The 23,509-nt window shown below is 53.0% G+C and overlaps 1 protein-coding gene across 4 annotated transcripts in view; it reads left to right on the forward strand.

Moving 5' to 3' along the window:
• The first annotated feature begins 694 nt into the window (after window positions 1–694).
• The window catches only part of LOC141997900 (ribonuclease-like), a 32,887-nt gene continuing 10,072 nt past the window's right edge, over window positions 695–23,509 (forward strand). The window contains exons 1-2 of one of the 4 annotated variants that reach the window (XR_012641774.1): window positions 698–832; window positions 10,665–14,885. The gene's annotated coding sequence lies outside the window, so the exon portion shown is untranslated. Of the gene's footprint in view, window positions 833–8,030; window positions 8,235–10,664; window positions 14,886–23,509 lie in introns of those variants that run through there. The other 3 variants (XM_074970481.1, XM_074970480.1, XM_074970482.1) reach the window with 3 other exon arrangements.

The following is a 23,509-nucleotide window of genomic DNA, read 5'->3' on the forward strand; positions in this document are numbered from 1 at the left end:
TGATATTCTATGATTCTATGAACACAGAAGTCCTGGCTCCCAGACCCTCTAACCGCACAATCCCAGTGACTCTACCCCATTACTGGTGCCCTGGGTACCCCGTAACCACAAACCTCTGCCCCAGTCAGTCCCTGCCCAGGTTCCCTGTCAAAGTCCCTGGGCATCAAGAGGGGCAGCGACCCAGCCAGGGGAGGGGCAGTCCTGGCTGCTAGAGACACCCATACCCAGCAGAGCCAGAAGGAGCCAGCCCTGCCTTCCCGGTGCCACCTCAGCCCCAGGGCCTGTGGGAAGGGCGAGGGCTGGAGGAGATGTGGGGCTCAGTCGTCTCTCCTGGGTGTGTCTCCCAGCCCTGCAGTGTGTGTGAGAGAGAGAGCAAGAGAAAGAGAGACCGAACCAGTGTGTGTATGACCAGGAGTGTGTCTGTGCAGTGTGTGTTTGTGCGTGCAAAGTGCATGTGTATACATTAGGGTGTCCGGGTGTCTGCTGACCAGGCTGTTGACTGTCTGGTTGGCAGTGCCGCACAGTGGGGCTGGCAGTCTCCCTGCTAGCCTCCCTGCCATGTGGCTCCCAGGAAGCAGCCAGCATGTCTCCCCTCCGGCTCGTACGGGTACGGGCAGCCCGGGGGCTCCTCACACTGCCCCTGCCCAAGCACCGCCCCCTCAGCTCACATTGGCCAGGAACCACGCCCAGGAGAGACGACTCCTGGGAACCAGGGCCAATGGGAGATGCGGCAGTGGCACCTTCAGACAGGGCAGCACACAGAGCTGCCTGACTATGCCTCCACATAGGAGCCAGAAAGGGGACATGCTGCTGCTTCCGGGAGCTCCTTGAGGTAAGTGCCACCCTCAGCCTGCCCCCCTGAGCCCCTCCTGCACCCCAACCTCCTGCCACAGCCCCAATTCCCCTCTCACCCTCCAAAAGCCTCAGTCCCAGCCCAGAGCACCCTTCTACACCCCAAACCTCTCATCCCCAGCCCCACCCCAGAGCCTGCATCCCCAGCCAGAGCCCTCACTCCCTCTGCTGCACCCCTGCCCCAGCCCTGATCCCCCTCCTGTACCCCAAATCCCTCATCACCGGCCCCACATAGGAGCCCACACCCCCCGCTTGATCCCTCACCCCTCCCCCACACTCCCTGCCCCAGGAGGGATCTGGGACAGACCAGGGTGGCTGGATACATTGTCCAGTCTGACTCTCTGTTTCTTCTCTGTCTTCTCCCCCTGAACAACCCGGACCCCGCATAGAACAACTGGGGAGGAGCTGGCTCCAGGGCCAGTTCCTAGCCACCCTTCTCCACTGGCCCCAGAGCCCCATCCTGCACCCTGAACCCCTGATTTCTGGTCCCACCCCAGAGCCCGAAACCCCAGCCAGAGCCCTCATCCCCTCCCACACCCCAGCCCCCTGAGCCAGCCCAGTGAAAATGAGCAAGTGAGTGAGGGTGGGGAGAGTGAGCGACGGGGGGAGGGGGGATGGAGTGAGTGGGGGCGGGGTCTTGGAGAAGGGGCAGGGCAGGGGGCGAGGAAAGGGTGTTCAGTTTTGTGCAAGTAGAAATTTGGCAACCCTAGTATGCATGTGTACTTGGGGTGTGTGTGTGTCCGAGTCAGTGTGTTGTCAGTGTTTGTGTGTCACTCTGTCACTCTGTGCCAGGGGCTGATCTGGGGCTTTCTCACCAGCTGAACATGTCGCCATCTGATCCCCTGATGTGTCCTGTTGCAGTAGGGGAACCCAGGCTGACTGGGCCCAGAGGGGATCTGGGGCAGGCCAGGTTGGCTGGGCCAAGGAGGGATCTGGGACAGACCAGGATGGCTAGATACATTGTCCAGTCTGACTCTCTCTCTGTTTCTTCTGTCTTCTCCCCCTGAACAACCCGGACCCCGCATATAACGAGCGGGGAGGGGCTGGCTCCAGGGCCTGTTCCCAGCCACCCTTCTTCACTGGCACCAGCCATGGGGTCCTGCCAGGACCCTCTGTGCCGGATCCTGTCCCATTCCCCCTGGAGTGTCCCCTGGTGCTCACAGGCTTGGGGCTTTGACACCCCCACAGTCCCAGGGCAGGCCCAGATCTGGCCCTATGGGGGCTGCCCATGACCCCGTCAGCCTGGACTGGCCCCATCCCATCCCAGGCAGGGGGCGACGCCCGAGTGTCCATTCCGCACTGGCTCCTCGGGTGTCGGTTGGGATGTCGCAGGTGTCGGACAGGATCCCCTCTAGCACTCTGTGGTCTGGGGCAGGCTGCTGTCACCATGACGGCTGGGAAAACCCCGCACACACAAGGGAAGCTTTCACAATCCTGGAGCCCTTACCCTCCAGGGGCTCCTCACATCTCCCCCCAATCTCTTCCCTTCCAGGGTCTCCATGTGCCCCCCCATTGCCCCCTTCCCACACCAGGGTCCCCCATTCCCTACTTATGCCAGGTGCTGTGTGCACCTCTGTTCCCTCTTTGCCCCATACCCGGGGGTGATGCCTTTTCAGGGTGCCCAGGGCCATGAGCCACCGCCTGCCCTTATTGGGAATGTCTGTGCCAGCTGGGGGCAGGTCCCCAACTCCACCGGTCACAAGCAACACAAACCTGACCCTCTCGGCATACGCGGGCGCCCTCCGCAGGTGAGCAGAAGCCAGAAGATGGGGCCTGGCTGGCAGGGGATGGATCACTGGTACCGGCCGCTCTCAGAGACAGGCCACTGGCCCATTGGTCTGACCCGGGATGGCCATTCTTCTGGAGCAACAGGCACATGCCAACCCCTGAGCATCCCCCTGCGGTGCCCAGCCCCGGCACACACGGCATTCACAGACTCGCTGCTGGCAGAGGGACGGGGCCCCAGCTCCCCAGGTTGCTCTCCAGTCACCACCCCCCTGGACGCACAGCACCGGCCTGGGGTGCACTGAAATCCAGGGGAAATTTATTTAACAGTCATTGGTGAACTCACAAGGGAAAATACTGGCAGCAAATGGCTACATGGGAACTAAACCCAGAGTCCACCTGGTAGAGCCGAGAGCGAGCTAAGAGGACACGTTCCGGGCTGATGAAGTTTGCCCACCCGCAGCCTTTGTAGTGATCTCCAGCCAAGCTGGCTGGGACCCTCCTTTCAGAGACAGGCCAAGCTGAGGTGTGTCCCCCCTGGGTAGGATCAGAGTGCGTCTCAGTCCCCCCATGACACCCCCTGACCACATTGTCCGTACCCTAAACAGGGCACCCCTCCCCCTGCGGGTTTTGTTTCTTCCTGGAGTTTTTCCTTGTCACTCCACACCCCACAGCTCAGCGTCAGGCTCAGCAAGGCAAACAGGCCGCATTGAGAGCCTGAAAATGCCACCAAACCTCCAAACACACCAACTCGTTCTGCATTGGCAGGAAAGTGTTTTATTGGAAGAAGCAGCAAGGAAACAAAACTCAGTGAGAGCTTCCAGGGCCCCGCCTGGGACAATCTTCTCCCCACAACCTGCCCCTGATACCCCCTGGATGCAGGGTGGGAGGGGGCAGCTGTACTGTATGATGGGCACCCAGTGAGGTGGGCTCTGGGCTTGGGCTGAGAGTCCCAGTGCCAGTCAGGGGGGCTGGGTGTCCGGATTTTCACTCGTGTGGATGGAAACTGGGCACCCAGCATGGGAACCCCCACCCTTCGCAGGCCCCAAGCTGCCGGCCTGTGGGATTAGGGGAGATGCTGAATGTCCCTGTGGACACTCATCGTGGGTGCTGCCCAGGAGGAGCAGGGATGGGACAGGAGAGCCCGAAGAACAGAAGGCTTCCCAGGAGCAAAAGGGGCAGCAGGGGACCCCCTGCGCATGGCCAGCACCTGGGCTCTACCGGACTCTCTCAAAGTGCATGTGCCTTCCCTGGCTGCAGGTCAGGCTGATCCTGTTGGTGTGGGCTCTGCCTTGGTATGTACAGCGCCCGGGTGGGAGCCGGGCTCCACCCAGTAGGTGGTGAGGCGGAAGGCTGCCTTACTGTCACAGTGGTAGCATCTGTCACATGTCCCACCATGGCCGCAGATGGCCTGGAGCTGGCTGGCAGGGGCGTGGATGAACGTGTGGGAGGGTTTGCAGAAGGGAGTGGTCAGGTTCCAGCGCGGCATAATGAGGGTGCAGTAGCGATGGTCATTAGTGGTGCTGGTCTTGGGGAAATCAACATGTTCTCTCACAAACCACTGGATGCTGTTGGGCAGTCTGAAGTGGGCCAGGCAAGCGGCCAGCAGGAGGACGGTCAGGAATAGCAAGCAGTGGGGTCCCCTCAGGCCCATTGCCGTGTCTGTCACTGGATGGACCTGCACTGGGGAGAGGGGGGAGATGGATGGAGACAGGATGGTGGGGATCTGCCTCCTCCATGGAACCTCCTAGGCCTCAACCCCTCCCCCTGCCAGCCCATTCTACCCCTAAAGCCTCATTACCCCATTCGAGATCAGGGCCCCATTGTGCCAGGTGCTGCACAGACCCTGACTGAGATCAGGGCCCCTTTCAGCTTTGACAGGTTTCGGAGTAGCAGCCGTGTTAGTCTGTATTCGCAAAAAGAAAAGGAGTACTTTTCTTTTTTCAGCTTTGAGTGTCCCAGACACAGAGTGAAATGCAGGCAGAGCTCGCCCTACACAGGAAGCAGGGAAGGAAAAGTTTCTTCTCCCCCTGTTACAGGTGTGGAAACTGAGCAGAGAGAAGTTCCAGTAAGTTCTTCAGCTCCCTCTGGGGGGCCAACTCCCATGGACACACCCCAGGATTTGGCCTGCATGTGGGGTGGGGGTGGAGGGGGGGCCCTTGGAAATCCTCATCCTAAAAAGCAGGGAATGAAACCCAGGGCTCCTAAACCCCTGTGGAGAACCACGCCTAGCAGAGCATCCAGCCACAAACTGAACTGTTAGCATTACTGCTTTGTCTATAATGCATCCAATGTCCTGACTCCCAGCCCCCCGCCACCCTCCTCAAAGCACTAGACCCCACTCCTCTGCCGGAACCTGGGATAGAACCCAGGAGTCCAAGTTCCAGCTATTCTCCACTCTGCCTTTCACCCTCTTGCCAAGAATGTGGTCTCAGCTGCCCTGGGGATCAATCCAGAGTCACCCCCTGAGTGCAGTGAGTCAGGGTCCGCTTCTGCTTCCAGCCCCCCGCAGGTCAATCCGCAGTGACCCTTCCTCTGCATTTCCCCCCTAACTGGGCTCCATTCTCAGCTCACCCAAATCCTGGGGCTCCTGTCAGAGATGAGTGTCCCTGAGTCTCCTTCTCCAGGTGGGGCAGGGAGTTAGGGAGGAAGCGGGCACAGGGCAGGACGCTAAGACACTGAGAACCCCCCAGCCCCAGTGCCTGTTGCACCTCCCCCTGTGATCCTCAGCCCAGTGTTTCCCCAAGGATGGGAATGGAACCCTGGAGTCCTGACTCTGAGCCCCCACTGCTCTAACCCACTAGATCCCACTCCCCTCCCAGACTGGGGATGGAACCAGGAGTTCTGACCCAGGTTCCCCAGTGAATCTACCCTGCTACAGGTTAATCCCCTTATTGGGTGCCCTGGGTACCCCATAACCAAAATCCCCTGCCCCAATCAGTCCCTGCCCAGGTCCTTGCTCCGGTCCCTGGGCATAGCAAGGGGCAGCAACCCAGCCAGGGGATGGGCAGGCCTGGCTGCTGGAGACACCCATGCCCAGTGGAGCCAGTGGGAGACAGGTCCTACCCCCCAGTGCCCTCTGAGCCCCAGGACCTGGGGTTAGGGCAAGGGCTGGAGGGAACATGAATGACTAGGAACTGCCTGCGGCTTCTTGGCATCTCTTCTGGGTTTCTGTCATGCTCCCTGCAGTGTGTAGGAGTGTGTTTGTCTGACAAGTCTGTATGTGTTGTGTGTATATCTGTGAGCAGTGTGTATATCTGTGCAGGGTACATGTGTGTGTGTGTGTGCACGTTTGCAAAGCACGTGTGTATGCATGTATGAATGCACGTGTCTGTGTGTGTGTGTGTGTGTGTGTGTGCTCTCATTGTGTTTGTGTCACTCTGTGGTCGGGGGTACATTGGTCCCTGTGTCTGTCTGATCTGGGCCTTTCTCACCATCTGACCTTGTCACCATCTGATCCCCTGATGTGTCCTGTTGGAGCAGGAGGACTGGGCTGGCTGGGCCAAAGGGGGATCCAGGACAGGCCAGTCTGGCTGGGCCAGGGGAATCCAGGGTGGGACATGCTGGCTTGGCCCAGGAGTCTCTGGTGCAGGCCGGGCAGGCTGGGCCCAGGGGGATCTGGGGCAGACCAGGCTGGGTGGATAAACCGTCCAGTCTGACACTCTGTTTCTTCTGGTTTTCCCCCTGACCATCCCAGACCCCACAGACAATGACAGGGGAGGGTCTGAGTCCAGGGGCTGGTTCCCAGCCACTTCTCTCCACTGGCACTGGCTATGAGGGCCCTGTCCCATTCACCGTGCAGTGTCCCCCGGTGCTCACGGGCTCAGGGCTTTGACACCTCCCAGTCCCAGGGCAGGCCCAGATCTGGCCCTAACGGGGCTGCCCCCAACTCCATCAGCCTGGACCAGACCCAGCCCATCCCAGGAAGGGAGCAAGGCCCGAGGACCTGTCATAGAATCATAGAATATCAGGATTGGAAGGGACCTCAGGAGGTCATCTAGTCCAACCCCCTGCTCAAAGCAGGACCAATCTGCAATTTTTGCCCCAGATCCCTAAATGGCCCCCTCAAGGATTGAACTCACAACCCTGGGTTTAGCAGGCCAGTGCTCAAACCACTGAGCTATCCCTCCCCGGTCCTGCATTGCCCAGCCCTGTGGCTCGCCGGGGCTCAGTTGGTCGTTGGGACGTTGCTGGATCCCTGCCTGTGGTCTGGGGCAGGCTGCTCTCCCCGGGACGGTGGGGAAAACCCTGCACACACAGGGGAAGTTTCCCAACCCGGGATTGGGCAATGGGCTAACGGTTGGTGACTCCACCAGGCCACAGGATGTGCCAATGGCTGCTCATTCCCTGCTGTTATCCATAGAGCCCTGCTCCCATGTGGGGTGTCGTTATGGTTGTGGAGGAAGGAATGATGCGAGGTTAACACCCACATACCCATCTAGACACACACCCAGACATCCCCATCCACGTGTGCCACACACCAGTACACACACACCCATCTACATACCCACCCTCAGCCCCACCCAAACACAAACACACACACACACATGCAGCGAGAGGAGCAGAGACCCTAGCCACAGGGTAGGGCAGGCCTGGCTGCTAGAAATGTAGCAGCCCTCAATCCAGTCAGCCTGGCCTCTCCCTTCCCCACTGGCCCACTGGTCGGCCCACTGGCCCAGTTTGTCCATCCTCTCCCTGCCTGGTTCATGAACTGTAAGCTGATAACACAAGGACACAGTGTCCCTAACACTGCACGGGCTCTTTACTCAGGGAACTAGTTACAGAGACGCTGGACCAGCAGCTGGGTATGCCAGCCCTGTGCACACAGACTGACTGCCAGGGGCCTCCATCCAACTCCTCCCTCCTGCAGCCTAGCTTCTCCAGCCCATTGCCACGTGGGTAGCTGCATCCCACGGCCCAGCCAGACTCATCTCCCGCCCCTTCCCCCCCGCCCCAATTGGCCCCTCAGCCCAGCCAGCCTGATCTACCCCTGCTGCCCCTGTTAAGGAAAAGTTAGCATATGTGACTCCATTTTGGTTTCGGGCCCACCATTGTTTAAAAGCAAGTACATCATGCACCAGGAGGAGTGTTCCTTAGATACTGCATTCCTGTGACCCCCCCCGCCTTGTTTCCAGCCTGTCTCGACTCCCGGTTTCTGTTCTTTGTCTGTTCCTAACTCCCTGCCTCCTGGCCTCAATGTGAGCCTCCCATCCTGATAAGAAAGTCTACTGATGCATTGCTGTAGTTGATGTAATGGTTTAGCACGGGGAATGTACCTAGCAGGGATAGGTGGTAGATAAGGGAAGGGTTTGTCTATTGGCTAAGGTTTCCGATGCACGAGGGCAACATGCTTTGCTAAAAGGTATGTAATCTTTGTATAACCTGCATTTGGGGTCCCCTCCTGACTAGCAGGGGGGCACCACACTCGAGCGTAATAAACTTAGTGTCTCTGGAAACTCTGCAATTGTGGACTTTGTTCGTGTGACTCAGCCTAGACTCGAACTGTGCGTGACCTATCAGGTATAATTCGTAGCAGTTCTTGTGCGTGACCTATCAGGTGTAATTCGTAACAGTTTTGGCGACCACGAAGGGACTCTAGGCTCACCCCAACAAGCGAGACTACACTCCTCCTCTTGGACAGCTCCAGCCGGCACAGGGTGAGTTCACCTTTGAGAACTCCGAGGAGCGGGGGTGTGAGCCGTCGCTTAGGCGATAAGGTGGCACATTTGGTGTCCTTTTGGTAGCCCATTATGGGTTCTAGGCAGAGTGTAAGTAAGGGGACTGAAATTCTCAAGAATTGGGAGAATATTTCTGGTACCCATGGGTTAGGTAAAAAGAAAGCTGTAATCTTGTGCAAGGTTGAGTGGCCAGCACTAACAACTCAAACATCTTTCGAATGGCCACCAGATGGGTCTTTTGCTGGGGAAAAATTAACAGCACATAGGAAAAGGCTGGAGGACAAAGCTCCAGCCCAGATGGATTATTGGTATGTATGGGACAACTGGGCTTATGCGCTGCGAAAGGACATCCTCTTTCCTCCTCCTTTTCTTATTCATCTCAGGGGTCTCCAGCCCCGCTCTGTGCTATGCCTGCTTCTGCCCCTCCTCCGGCTTACCCTAGGCTTTCTGACCTATGCCCAGGACCAGTTGCAAGCCTTAAGACAGGACTTCCAGGCAGAAAAGGAAGCACTGGCTAAGCAAGTACCAATCCTTCAGAGACTTGTCAAAATTTAACCATTTGTGCTCAGCATATGCCATAACAACAGTGTGTCTGCCATAAGAGGAAATTAAATAGTTAAACTGCCAAGTTCTGTCCAGGTGACAAGCCTCACGGGGGAGGACTCGGGTAGCCCTTGTGAGTGAGAATATTTAAGAGAAGAGACCAGTAGGGCTGGGGGCTAGTTAAGAAGCCCACCCTCCTTGTTAAATTGGTAGTGGGACAAAGCTGGTGCGCATGGAAGGGACAGTTCAGAGAGAAAAACAGGATCGGGCCCAAGCGGGCAGGCAACAGATAGAGAGATTGGAAAACAGATTGGAAACTTGGAGGGCATAGTGAAAAAAAGAGGAGTAAATAATTACAGGAATGGGAAATGTAAATCCCGGAATAATGCTTGGAATGGTAAAATCTGAGTTGATTGGGTGTAGTTTTGGGAGATAAGCAAGTGATTTAAGAAAGGAAAGTGAGAAGTTAACTCTGTAGTTGCTGGAGGGAATTAATCAGTTGAACTCTGTGAAATACTAGAAAGAAAAAGAATTCTTGGTTTCTTTGCAGCCATTGGGCCCTTGTCCAAAGGAATGCAATTATACAGTGCCACTTAATTAATATCTTATTAGGCTCCTAGGGGCTACAATAGGTGGTGTCTTTCTTTTCAGGTCGCTGTGTGTTTGACAGCAGGAGTTAAGAGTAAAAGTCAATCAAAAGTCTGGTAAAGTTTATTGTGCCCTTTTTAAAGTAAGAATCTTTAAGTTGTGGATCCAAAAGCAAGCCGGAAAGCATTTGTTTTAATGTAAATTACCTAACTGATAAGGTAAAAGCCACTAAAACCTGGGCTGCCTATAAAACAAATACAAGAGTAATTCCTCTGTTTTGCCTGCAATTAACAAGGGTATTTGTATAAAAAGGAAATATTTTAAGGAATGACTGACTGCCCAGAAGGGGTAGATCTGTGTTCTTTTTGTCTTTCAGAAAATCAGAGAAAACTAATGCCAGCTGAAAAGCAATTCAACATATCATGAATTTACTGGCACAATAGGAATTATGTTCTATGTTCTATGTTCTGTCTTGTGTTTGTCTTGTGGCCAGAATTGCTGTGTTTAATTTTTCATAGGACAGTTTAGTTTAAAACTAAATAGAAGGGTTAAATCAAAATGCAGATACTTGTTTTATTCAACTTGGAATACAAAGTGTTTGGATAATATCAGGAAAATGTAACATACTAAAGTTTAATACATTTGCTTAAGTAAGAAAAAGAAATTTCATTGGCCAGATCTTTTAATTGAAAAAATTGTTGTTAAAATTCGCACACCAACAGGCTTTGGAAGCAAGGACATGAAAGGTTAACCCACTCCCCATATTACACATGGGATGCTTCTGGCTACCTCAAATTTCTAGCCAGAGGGCTGGGGAGGAAGGAAAGCTATTGAACATCAGAGGTTGTACCAAGTGGATTCCTCAAAAGTGGGTGTGCTTGTCCTGGCTTGTTGCTCCAAAGCTCCGTAATAAAGTCATTTTCCTAGAAGGGTGTATGTGGCATACATTGAACAATAAGACTAAAGTGCTGTATAATGGGCAATGTATATGTGTTCATTTTTGAACAAAGGTGTGTGAGTGGAAAGTGAAAGTTTCCTTTGCAGGTTAATAGAAGCCAAGAAGGGGAGAAGAAAAAGAATGGAGGACGAGTTAACTCGACTCTGTAGCTGGCAGGCTCGGTCCAAAGATAAGACGCTGGCCTGCCCAAGGACACTACTCACAGCTAGGATTTGGCTGACAGCCAAGAAAGAGGGGGGCTTGAATGTGCCCAAGCACCTGTGAAATCTGCAAAACACTGCCAGACAGTAATGAAATGTGTTAGGTCTCTGTATTTACAGGTGAAAGAAGTCCTGCTCCAAGGATCCTGAGCAAACCTGCCATTTGTTAAAACCAGGTGACTGGGTCTACATAAAGGTCCATCAACAAAAGGCTACTTTGGCCGGACGCTGGAAAGGCCCTTATTAAGTCCTGCTAACTACCAACACCGCTGTGAAGTGCCAAGGACTGACTGCCTGGACCCATGCTTCTTACTGCAAAAAGACCCCTCCGCCTCGAGATGACTTCACTTCGACTACCGATCAGCCTGTCCCTCCTTCTGGGTTTTTTCTTTCCTCCTTTTGGACAGCAGGGGAAAGGACAAGGTGAAGTGCTAGTAACGTCTCCCTTGTCCACTGACAGAGCTAATCTGCATTCAGTATTTGCTAAAGAAACCAAAGCACTACAGGGTGACGTGCTAGTAACCTCTCCCCTGTATAATGCAAAACCATGCCTGTTCCAAGAGAGAAGAAGGAACGCCTGCTCTGCTGAAGCCACCACGATCCAAGGATTCCTGACTGAAAAAGACATTAAGAATTGGCCTTGGTGGCAAAGACGGAGCATTGTACACTGGCAGGGAGGGAGCTGCGGGATGTATTCTTGCGAATGTGGAGTGAAGTGGTGGGGTGAGTTTATTCCAGGAGCTGGAATCTGTGCTTGTGGGCAAGTACCATCAGAATGCACTGTCCTCCCTAATTGTTTTCCGGATAATGAATACCAAAAACACCTTACAGCCACGAACATTACTCCCACCATCTGCCACCACTCCTTTGCAGGTAAAGGTTCCTGGATCCATCATAGCTACATTAAGTTGGCGCTGGGACCCGCACCTGACCCAGACAAGCCATCGGACAAGCCACTTCAGGAATGAACGCCACGACCAACCCATGGACTGAGATTTCCAGCTATTGGAACCTTTACAGCCCACCAGGACTTCTTGTGTTCCTGTTTATTGGACTTACATTGGTAGTGTTATTTTTTGTATGGTATAGAGGAGGGTGCCGACATTGGTATGGTTTGCCTGGGGGGTCCTCTCCCTATTCCCAAGTCCAGTACAAGGATGGGAGGGCAATAGCTTTTTGAATTTAACCCGCGCCATAAAACAGGGTGTAAATCGAACGCAGTGTTGGATTTGTATTCATACTCCCACATATTTGGGTCAGGGGGTCCCGTTGGTAGGGGTACCTATCCCTCTTAATCAAACAGACTCACCCTTTTGGGATAAAACATCTTTACAGCAAGCCACCTATCAGGATCGGGAGTATTCAATTGCAATACTAACTAAGGGAGTATTTTGTTTTACTTGGAATCAATCTGACCAGTATGCGCGTCCTGTAGGGAAGAGTTCTTGTATTATCACTCAGTGGGCAAATGGGTATTAAATAAAGACCGAGGGAGGAGGCTGGCAATGTGGGAGTAGTGATTCTTCCCCTTTCAAAGAGACTCTTACAAATGACCTCTCCACAATAGGGAGTCGGACAGGTATAACTTGTCGTTTGGTTAATGTCTCTGATATATCAGGCCAATGGTGGGTTTGTAGTAGTCCCTATAAAGAGTGTAATTTAAATGGTACAACCAAAAACACCCCTACCCGTAGTCAACAAGGAGGATGGGAAGCCCCATTGGGAGCATATAAGCTGTTTGGAAAAGCAGCATTAAACACTGAAGGAATTTCCCTGAGAACCAGTCCTTATTGGGCCCTACAGGGTCATTATTTTGGGTGTGGCCGGAAAGCTTATAAAGTGTTACCAGCTAACTGGACTGGTAGCTGTTATATAGCCCATGGAATTCCCCATCTTTATGTTACTACTACATTACCTAAAGGCAAAATTAGAAACATCCGGAATACCCCTATTGAATCACGGGGGGAAACTCTTCAACGGCTAAATGCTGCGTTGGAGGGCAACGCAAAGAATCCCCTCACGACAGGGAAGCTCATAGGGTGTTCCATTCTGGGGATAGTACCACTACTAACAGGGCCAGCCATGACATGCATAGGCCGTTACACCGTGAGACTTCAAATGGTACTTAAAAAGGTTGCCTTGGAGTTAAAAGACTCAATTAGTGGTTTGGAATCAGCGGTAAAAACATTAAATAAGAAAGTGCAACAACTCAGAACGTATTCCCTCCAAAACAGGTTGGCCTAAGGGTATGTCTACACTACGAAATTAGGTCGAATTTATAGAAGTCGGTTTTTTAGAAATCGGTTTTATATATTCGAGTGTGTGTGTCCCCACAGAAAATGCTCTAAGTGCATTAAGTGCATTAACTCGGCGGAGTGCTTCCACAGTACTGAGGCTAGAGTCGACTTCCGGAGTGTTGCACTGTGGGTAGCTATCCCACAGTTCCCGCAGTCTCCGCTGCCCATTGGAATTCTGGGTTGAGATCCCAATGCCTGATGGGGCTAAAACATTGTCGCGGGTGGTTCTGGGTACATATCGTCAGGCCCCCGTTCCCTCCCTCCCTCCGTGAAAGCAAGGGCAGACAATTGTTTCGCGCCTTTTTTCCTGAGTTACCTGTGCAGACGCCATACCACGGCAAGCATGGAGCCTGCTCAGGTAACCGTCACCGTATGTCTCCTGGGGTGCTGGCAGACGTGGTACTGCATTGCTACACAGCAGCAGCAACCCATTGTCTTGTGGCAGCAGACGGTGCAATAGGACTGGTAGCTGTCATCGTCATGTCCAAGGTGCTCCTGGTCGCCTGTGTGAGGTTGATCAGGAGCGCCTGGGCAGACATGGGCGCAGGGACTAAATTTGGAGTGACTTGATCAAGTCATTCTCTTTAGTCCTGCAGTCAGTCCTATTGAACCATCTTATGGCGAGCAGGCAGGTGATACGGATTGCTAGCAGTCCTATTGCATCATCTTCTGCCGGGCAGGCAAGAGATGAGGATGGCTAGCAGTCCTATTGTACCATCATCTGACGAACAGCCATGAGATGTGGATGGCATGCAGTCCTTCTGCACCGTCTGCTGCCAGCCAAAGATGTAAAAGATAGATGGAGTGTATCAAAACAAGAAATAGACCAGATTTGTTTTGTACTCATTTGCAAACCCACCCCGCCCCCTGTCTAGGGGACTCATTCCTCTAGGTCACACTGCAGTCACTCACAGAGAAGGTGCAGCGAGGTAAATCTAGCCATGTATCAAACAGAGGCCAGACTAACCTCCTTGTTCCAATAAGAACAATAACTTAGGTGCACCATTTCTTATTGGAACCCTCCGTGAAGTCCTGCCTGAAATACTCCTTGATGTAAAGCCCCCCCCTTTGTTGATTTTAGCTCCCTGTAAGCCAACCCTGTAAGCCGTGTTGTCAGTCGCCCCTCCCTGCGTCAGAGCAACGGCAAACAATCGTGAATCTGAGTTGAGAGTGCTGTCCAGAGCAGTCACAGTGGAGCACTCTGGGATAGCTCCCGGAGGCCAATACCGTCGAATTGTGTCCACAGTACCCCAAATTCGACCCGGCAAGGCCGATTTAAGCGCTAATCCACTTGTCGGAGTGGAGTAAGGAAATCGATTTTAAGAGCCCTTTAAGTCGAAATAAAGGGCTTCATCGTGTGGACAGGTGCAGGTTTACATCGATTTAATGCTGCTAAATTCGACCTAAAGTCCTAGTGTAGACCAGGGCTTAGACTACCTTTTAGCATCCCAGGGAGCGGTCTGCGCTCTCATTGGGTCCCGTTGTTATGTGTATGTAAATAATAATAGCTATAAAGTCTATAAGGAAGTGGTACGGGCAGAGACCCATGCCCAAGTCGGGGCACAAGCTGCCTACACCGCTCCTGAAAGTGATTGGTTGCAAACTCTATTTTCGGGGTGAGGTTTATCATCATGCCTTAGTAGTTTATTCAGTTTACTACTTAAGATTCTCCTTCCTGTATTAATTGTACTAATAATATTATGCTATGCAGTGTCATGTATTAGGGAGCTTTTGCAGAATATGTTAATCCATTCTTTTCAAGGCTATCGCAAAATGCTTATGCAAAATAAATTGTAGAATAAGTAGGCAGGGATGCCTACAAAATCAAAGGGGGGACTGTTATAAGAAAGGGCTTATATGCTATTTTATATGAATGTTTAATAAGTTTGTTCTTATAATTTAGCATAAGTTACTAGTTTAGCATAAGTAATTAAAGTAGTTGAAGCCTTAGGCCAAGGTCAAGCTGCCCTGAAAGGAAGGCTAAAAAAGCAGCTGCAAAACCAGTTGAAACTGCCCGTTATCATTGAAAATAAAGAAAAATGCAAGGAGTAGAACTAACTGTCTCCCGGAGCAAATCCAGCACCCGACAATGGACTGTCCACTCAGCAACAGAACTGTCCAATGGAAAAGAGCAGAGACCCCTACTCAAATTAGGGGATTGGACTTTGGACATGGGCGAGGGCGGTGTTACCAACCGTAGAGGGTATAATTGCTTGCAATTTCTGAGAGACGGGGTTCCCTCTCCGGAGTAAGGTGTGAGCCATCTCTGTGCACCCCCTTGTGGCCAGGCATGGTGCTCCAAGTGTGACACGCTTTAATCTCTGCCGATTGGGGCAGTAATAGGGTCGTTTTCACAGCCCGGGGCAAGGGAGGACCAACACGTACCAACAAACCAACATGTCCCCCTGTAATTCAGCTTCCGGAGTGGAGTAATGATGAACAGGTCATAAGGTCCTCACCTCAGCTCATATCCAAAACTTAAAGGCCCCAGAACAAAGCCCCTGGTTAGGCTGGTCTCCTGGGGCTAGAGCAAAGGGACTTAGGTACATCAGAGGTAGTCAGGTGCCTGAATCCCAAAATCAGGCCCCAAAATCAGGCACAAAACCCCCACTCAGCTGCCTCCAAACCCTAGAGGCATCTAAACTCACTCAGCACCTAGGGTCCCAGATATTATTGGGACCGTCCCACTATTCAGAGCTTTGACTTATATCGGTACTTAGTACCCCTCCACACACATACTGAATTTCCACACTTGCCATCTGGTCATCATAGCAACACCCAGCACATGGGGGGCCCCTCTTCTGGTCAGGGTCTGTGCAGTGCCTCACTCTGGGGTGAGCTTGCAAACCTTGAGAAGCACTAGGAGTGGCAAAGGGCTCCCACCAATGGTCTAAGATAAGAGTGATAAGTGAAGAACTTTTTCCTGGTGGTGCAGACGTCGCTCTGGTTCCAGGCGATGGAAGCAAATGCACCTGCTCTGGCTACGCAAGGTCTGGCTGATCACAGCCTCACAGGCACTTCCCAGACTCACCCTGGACAAAGGAGGGACTCTCAGCAGCACAAGTGTGCTGGTTCTCAGCAAAAGCGGTGAGCACAGAAACCCCCCGGGAGGGAATCCAAAGATTGTTCCCCGGCTCACATCGTGGTCGGAGCGAGAGGTGAACTGGTGCACGTCTTACCTTCCTGTTCCTGTTTCTTGGCTGATTCCTGCCCCCTGAACTCAGGGTTGCGGTTCCTATTTTTCAGCAGCGGAAAAGGGTGTGTACGTAATGTTTAGGGGGCCCAGATAGCATGTGTGCAAAATCGGGACACTTGTTTTTTCTGACGGGCATATAATGGCATATATAAGACACAGCCCCGAATAGCGGGATGGCACCAATGATATCTGGACATCCGGTCATCCTAACAGCATCGGGTGGTTGCTCAGTACTCAGGACCTGCTGCTGCCTACCTGCTGGTGGGGCAGGTTTTGGGTTTCCGATCTGTTTTCTCTGGAATGCTTTGACCTTAAGGATAAAGGTGCTTCTTAGAAAGGAGGGAGCGGTAGTTTGACTGTGGTAATTATACACTTCACCCTCTCTGAGGAGCACAGTGAAGCAGGCTGACATTCCTGGGGATAGAGCTAGCAAAGGAGGGAGAGAGATGTGGGTCTCCGCCCAACAGAGGCGACAGCTGAGGAGCCAGAAGGCTGAGGGTGGGTGTCCTTGTTGGACCACGGAGTGGGGGACACAAATTGTGACACCCACACAACTTTACCGCTGCCCCCCTGGAATCGGCAAGCACCACAGGGAATTAGCCTGTGTGCATGGCAGCTGCAGTCCCTGGGTTGGGTGCAGCCGAACGGTGAGGAGATAAGACGGAGCTTGGCAGAGCGGTGGTTGTGATATGAGGAGATCTGGAGATCAGTTTGAGGAGTGGGGCAGAGCTTGGTGATGGAGAAAATATGGAGGGGCCCTGCCCATCTTGGCTGGCCTCAGGTTCCTCGCCATGTGCATGATCAAAGGACAGAGGCGCATGTGCACCGCCAGGGACCCGGAACCCCTTGTTCCAGCACAGTGTTCATAGAATCATAGAATCATAGAATATCAGGGTTGGAAGGGACCCCAGAAGGTCATCTAGTCCAACCCCCTGCTTGAAGCAGGACCAATTCCCAGTTAAATCATCCCAGCCAGGGCTTTGTCAAGCCTGACCTTAAAAACCTCTAAGGAAGGAGATTCTACCACCTCCCTAGGTAACGCATTCCAGTGTTTCACCACCCTCTTAGTGAAAAAGTTTTTCCTAATATCCAATCTAAACCTCCCCCATTGCAACTTGAGACCATTACTCCTCGTTCTGTCATCTGCTACCATTGAGAACAGTCTAGAGCCATCTTCTTTGGAACCCCCTTTCAGGTAGTTGAAAGCAGCTATCAAATCCCCCCTCATTCTTCTCTTCTGCAGACTAAACAATCCCAGCTCCCTCAGCCTCTCTTCATAAGTCATGTGCTCTAGACCCCTAATCATTTTTGTTGCCCTTCGCTGGACTCTCTCCAATTTATCCACATCCTTCTTGTAGTGTGGGGCCCAAAACTGGACACAGTACTCCAGATGAGGCCTCACCAGTGTCGAATAGGGGGGAACGATCACGTCCCTCGATATGCTCGCTATGCCCCTACTTATACATCCCAAAATGCCATTGGCCTTCTTGGCTACAAGGGCACACTGTTGACTCATATCCAGCTTCTCGTCCACTGTCACCCCTAGGTCCTTTTCCGCAGAACTGCTGCCTAGCCATTCGGTCCCTAGTCTGTAGCGGTGCATTGGATTCTTCCATCCTAAGTGCAGGACCCTGCACTTATCCTTATTGAACCTCATCAGATTTCTTTTGGCCCAATCCTCCAATTTGTCTAGGTCCTTCTGTATCCTATCCCTCCCCTCCAGCGTATCTACCACTCCTCCCAGTTTAGTATCATCTGCAAATTTGCTGAGAGTGCAATCCACACCATCCTCCAGATCATTTATGAAGATATTGAACAAAACCGGCCCCAGGACCGACCCCTGGGGCACTCCACTTGACACCGGCTGCCAACTAGACATGGAGCCATTGATCACTACCCGTTGAGCCCGACAATCTAGCCAGCTTTCTACCCACCTTATAGTGCATTCATCCAGCCCATACTTCCTTAACTTGCTGACAAGAATACTGTGGGAGACCGTGTCAAAAGCTTTGCTAAAGTCAAGAAACAATACATCCACTGCTTTCCCTTCATCCACAGAACCAGTAATCTCATCATAAAAGGCGATTAGATTAGTCAGGCATGACCTTCCCTTGGTGAATCCATGCTGACTGTTCCTGATCACTTTCCTCTCATGTAAGTGCTTCAGGATTGATTCTTTGAGGACCTGCTCCATGATTTTTCCAGGGACTGAGGTGAGGCTGACTGGCCTGTAGTTCCCAGGATCCTCCTTCTTCCCTTTTTTAAAGATTGGCACTACATTCGCCTTTTTCCAGTCATCCGGGACTTCCCCCGTTCGCCACGAGTTTTCAAAGATAATGGCCAAGGGCTCTGCAATCACAGCCGCCAATTCCTTCAGCACTCTCGGATGTAACTCGTCCGGCCCCATGGACTTGTGCACGTCCAGCTTTTCTAAATAGTCCCTAACCACCTCTATCTCCACAGAGGGCTGGCCATCTCTTCCCCATTCTGTGATGCCCAGCGCAGCAGTCTGGGAGCTGACCTTGTTAGTGAAAACAGAGGCAAAAAAAGCATTGAGTACATTAGCTTTTTCCACATCCTCTGTCACTAGGTTGCCTCCCTCATTCAGTAAGGGGCCCACACTTTCCTTGGCTTTCTTCTTGTTGCCAACATACCTGAAGAAACCCTTCTTGTTACTCTTGACATCTCTTGCTAGCTGCAGCTCCAGGTGCGATTTGGCCCTCCTGATATCTTTCCTACATGCCCGAGCAATATTTTTATACTCTTCCCTGGTCATATGTCCAACCTTCCACTTCTTGTAAGCTTCTTTTTTATGTTTAAGATCTGCTAGGATTTCACCATTAAGCCAAGCTGGTCGCCTGCCATATTTACTATTCTTTCGACTCATCGGGATGGTTTGTCCCTGTAACCTCAACAGGGATTCCTTGAAATACAGCCAGCTCTCCTGGACTCCCTTCCCCTTCATGTTAGTCCCCCAGGGGATCCTGGCCATCTGTTCCCTGAGGGAGTCGAAGTCTGCTTTCCTGAAGTCCAGGGTCCGTATCCTGCTGCTTACCTTTCTTCCCTGCGTCAGGATCCTGAACTCAACCAACTCATGGTCACTGCCTCCCAGATTCCCATCCACTTTTGCTTCCCCCACTAATTCTACCCGGTTTGTGAGCAGCAGGTCAAGAAAAGCACCCCCCCTAGTTGGCTCCCCTAGCACTTGCGCCAGGAAATTGTCCCCTACGCTTTCCAAAAACTTCCTGGATTGTCTATGCACCGCTGTATTGCTCTCCCAGCAGATATCAGGAAAATTAAAGTCACCCATGAGAATCAGGGCATGCGATCTAGTAGCTTCCGTGAGTTGCCGGAAGAAAGCCTCATCCACCTCATTCCCCTGGTCCGGTGGTCTATAGCAGACTCCCACCACTACATCACTCTTGTTGCACACACTTCTAAACTTAATCCAGAGACACTCAGGTTTTTCCACAGTTTCGTACCGGAGCTCTGAGCAGTCATACTGCTCCCTTACATACAGTGCTACTCCCCCACCTTTTCTGCCCTGCCTGTCCTTCCTGAACAGTTTATAACCATCCATGACTGTACTCCAGTCATGTGAGTTATCCCACCAAGTCTCTGTTATTCCAATCACGTCATAGTTCCTTGACATCACCAGGACCTCCAGTTCTCCCTGCTTGTTTCCAAGGCTTTGTGCATTTGTATATAAGCACTTGAGATAACCTGTTGATCGCCCCTCATTCCCAGTATGAGGCAGGAGCCCTCCCCTCGCAGACATTCCTGCCTGTGCTTCCTCCCGGTATCCCGCTTTCCCACTTACCTCAGGGCTTTGGTCTCCTTCCCCCGGTGAACCTAGTTTAAAGCCCTCCTCACTAGGTTAGCCAGCCTGCTGGCAAAGATGCTCTTCCCTCTCTTCGTAAGATGGAGCCCGTCTCTGCCCAGCACTCCTCCTTCATGGAACACCATCCCATGGTCAAAGAATCGTGTTGCGTAGGTGTCGTCAGCAGAGGAGTACAGGGGTCTCCTTGCCAGGGGACTCACCAGCAGAGGGCCGGACGGTGCAGTGGGCAGCAGAGGGTGGGGGTGGGGAAGGGGCGGCTATACTGTATAATGGGCACAAGGGGCAACAGAGGGTGGGGGTGGGGAAGGGGCGGCTATACTGTATAATGGGCACTAGGGGCAGCAGAGGGTGGGGAAGGGGAAGGGGCGGCTATACTGTATCATGGGCACAAGGGGCAGCAGAGGGTGCGGGTGGGGAAGGGGCGGCTATACTGTATAATGGGCACGAGGGGCAGCAGAGGGTGGGGGTGGGGAAGGGGTAGCTATACTGTATCATGGGCACTAGGGGCAGCAGAGGGTGGGGGTGGGGAAGGGGCGGCTATACTGTATAATGGGCACTAGGGGCAGCAGAGGGTGGGGAAGGGGAAGGGGCGGCTATACTGTATCATGGGCACAAGGGGCAGCAGAGGGTGCGGGTGGGGAAGGGGCGGCTATACTGTATAATGGGCACGAGGGGCAGCAGAGGGTGCGGGTGGGGAAGGGGTAGCTATACTGTATCATGGGCACTAGGGGCAGCAGAGGGTGGGGGTGGGGAAGGGGTGGCTATACTGTATCATGGGCACAAGGGGCAGCAGAGGGTGGGGAAGGGGAAGGGGCGGCTATACTGTATCATGGGCACAAGGGGCAGCAGAGGGTGCGGGTGGGGAAGGGGCGGCTATACTGTATAATGGGCACGAGGGGCAGCAGAGGGTGGGGGTGGGGAAGGGGTAGCTATACTGTATCATGGGCACTAGGGGCAGCAGAGGGTGGGGGTGGGGAAGGGGCGGCTATACTGTATAATGGGCACTAGGGGCAGCAGAGGGTGGGGAAGGGGAAGGGGCGGCTATACTGTATCATGGGCACAAGGGGCAGCAGAGGGTGCGGGTGGGGAAGGGGTAGCTATACTGTATCATGGGCACTAGGGGCAGCAGAGGGTGGGGGTGGGGAAGGGGCGGCTATACTGTATCATGGGCACAAGGGGCAGCAGAGGGTGCGGGTGGGGAAGGGGCGGCTATACTGTATAATGGGCACGAGGGGCAGCAGAGGGTGGGGGTGGGGAAGGGGTAGCTATACTGTATCATGGGCACTAGGGGCAGCAGAGGGTGGGGGTGGGGAAGGGGCGGCTATACTGTATAATGGGCAGCACAGAGTGGACACCCCATGTCGATAATCCGGCCTGGAGCAATAGCTCTGAGACGTGTGAACGGCTCCATTCTGCTCAGCGGTTGTTCCCATTCCCCACCCCCAGTGGCACTGCTGCAGGGCCTGTTCCATGCACCGATGACGCCTGTTCTCAGCTCCTTCCCCCGCTTTCAGCCCTGTCTGCCTGGTGCCGCTCCCTGCCTGCCCTTTCTTAGTGCACATCAGAGCACCGGAGCATCCTCACCTGCTGGGGAACCCGCTCGCCTCCGGAAACGGGGGACTTATTGCTGCTCACGGCTGTTGTATCCAAAGTAGGGGCATTAGTCCGGGTAGGGAGCCAGCTGTACAAGGGGATGTCCGCCCTGCAGTCGGGGCAGCTCGTGTAGAGCTGTGGTTGAGCTGGGCCCCTGCAAAGATCAGTGTAGCCACGGCCAGAGAGGTTATCCCCCTGCGTATGTCTTCAGGGTCCCAACTGGGATTGTGCCAGGGGCTGCCCATGGCGCCCTGGCTACACTGCTATCTTTAGCGAGCGGGCTCGATCAAAGCTAGTGTCTCCACACGCTGCATCCCGATTGCTCTGTGGACAGATCCCAATTCTACGGTAACTTCGAAGGGCTCGGAGCTAAATGAAGCCTCCTTACATTTCCTGGATGAGTAACTCTAAGAAGTAACCATGACCTGCACAAACCTCATGGCTCGATCACTCGCCCTGTTCGTTAAGAGCCAGATTTTTAAAGGTATTTAGGCTTGTAGTAGGATTTTCAAAAGCATGTGGATGCTTCATTCCCATTGATTTCAATGGGTGCATATCAAAATCCCACTAGGCAATAAAATTCCTTTAAAAATCTGCCCCTTCCTGACTTGTTCAATTGCTGATTCGATATAACAGGACTGTCCGTTCGTTCATTGACTGGCTCAGCCCCAGTTGTTTTCCTAATTTGAGCAATGTATCTTCTAATATTGGGTTAGTTTCATAGAGCTGAAAAGGAGCCAGCCTTAGTGAGAAGTTTAATTGCTTTTAAAGGCTTCCTTGTTTACTGATTTTTAATAACCCCCATAAAAAGCACACAGAGCTGGTTTTTCTTTCACATTCGTGGCTGGGCCAGTAACTCTGCGTATTTGAGGGCCCCCGCAGGCTCTCTCTCTTCCTCCAGGGTAATCCACGTGGCTTCGCCATCTCCTTAGACTGGGCCCCTGGGCTTGAAGCCCCCCTGCTGCAACCCATGAGCTCTGCCCAGCAAGTCCATCAGAGACAGCCCCTGACGGAGACTTGGCCGCGCTGCCGGGATGAACGCGCCTAGCCCAGCATTGGCAGTGACGCTCACACCACGCTGTCAGAACAGTCGGGTTCATGAGTCACCTGGACACAGCCTAGGAGGTCCTTAGGGTAGCACAGAGAGATGAAGGGTGAAGTGTAGACCATGCTGGGTAGTCCAGAGCCCTGCCAAGCTGAAGGGAACCCCTTGGTTCAAGCTCTGCCTGACCTCCAGGTGAGAGCCCCGACTCCTCCCAGGCCCCAGCTCTCATCCTCCACCTCACACCTCCCAGTCCTTTCTTCTCCTGCTGGGGGGTTGTTCAACTTCCCTGCAGAGAGGTGGGGCAGTCCATGCCCCTCGCGGTCCTTGGGTGCTAGGTGTTGGCTCCTCGGTGTTGTCTTCTCAGATGCTCCACTGAGATGGAGACTAAGGGTCAGATGGCTAGGGGACACCCACACTTATGTGTCTCAGCCTGCCCAGAGAGCCAGCAGTCCCCTTCCACTCATGGTGCAACAACACAGCACATAGGGGAAACTGAGGCACAGCCAGGCCTCATAAACATATTACAGAATATTCCCACATTGTCACACGGTTCAGCGGGCAGATGCCCTGGGAAACGATCGGCAAAGGGAAGAGTTCAAGCAGCTGCTCTTGCGATTCCAGGAGATCTCAGCAAAAGACTCTTCTGGCTGTAGAGAACCCAACTACCAGGCGCGCCGGCTGTTTTGGGGGCCAGTACAGGGTACTGGGCTGCTTATGGGGCTGTACAAAAGACACTGGATAGGCCCTTGGACAGGAGAGTTATACAGGAGTGTCACTGTACTTTGAATAGTCCAACCCAAAACCTAACGGGACCTGGCAACTTCTAGTAGACCACAGACAACTTGGTGGGACTTAGCTCCAGGGATACACTTGCCAAGGGCTGCGGTGGCAGCTCAGTCCCTGGCAGCTGGTTTTTGAAAAGCTCTGCCCTCGTTCAAACAGGAATCAATTTGGGGCAGCTCGCCATCCTGTGCTCTACAGGAGCTCAGACCA

This window comes from Natator depressus, chromosome 13, assembly GCF_965152275.1.
Source record: "Natator depressus isolate rNatDep1 chromosome 13, rNatDep2.hap1, whole genome shotgun sequence".
Taxonomy (NCBI): Eukaryota; Metazoa; Chordata; order Testudines; family Cheloniidae; genus Natator; species Natator depressus.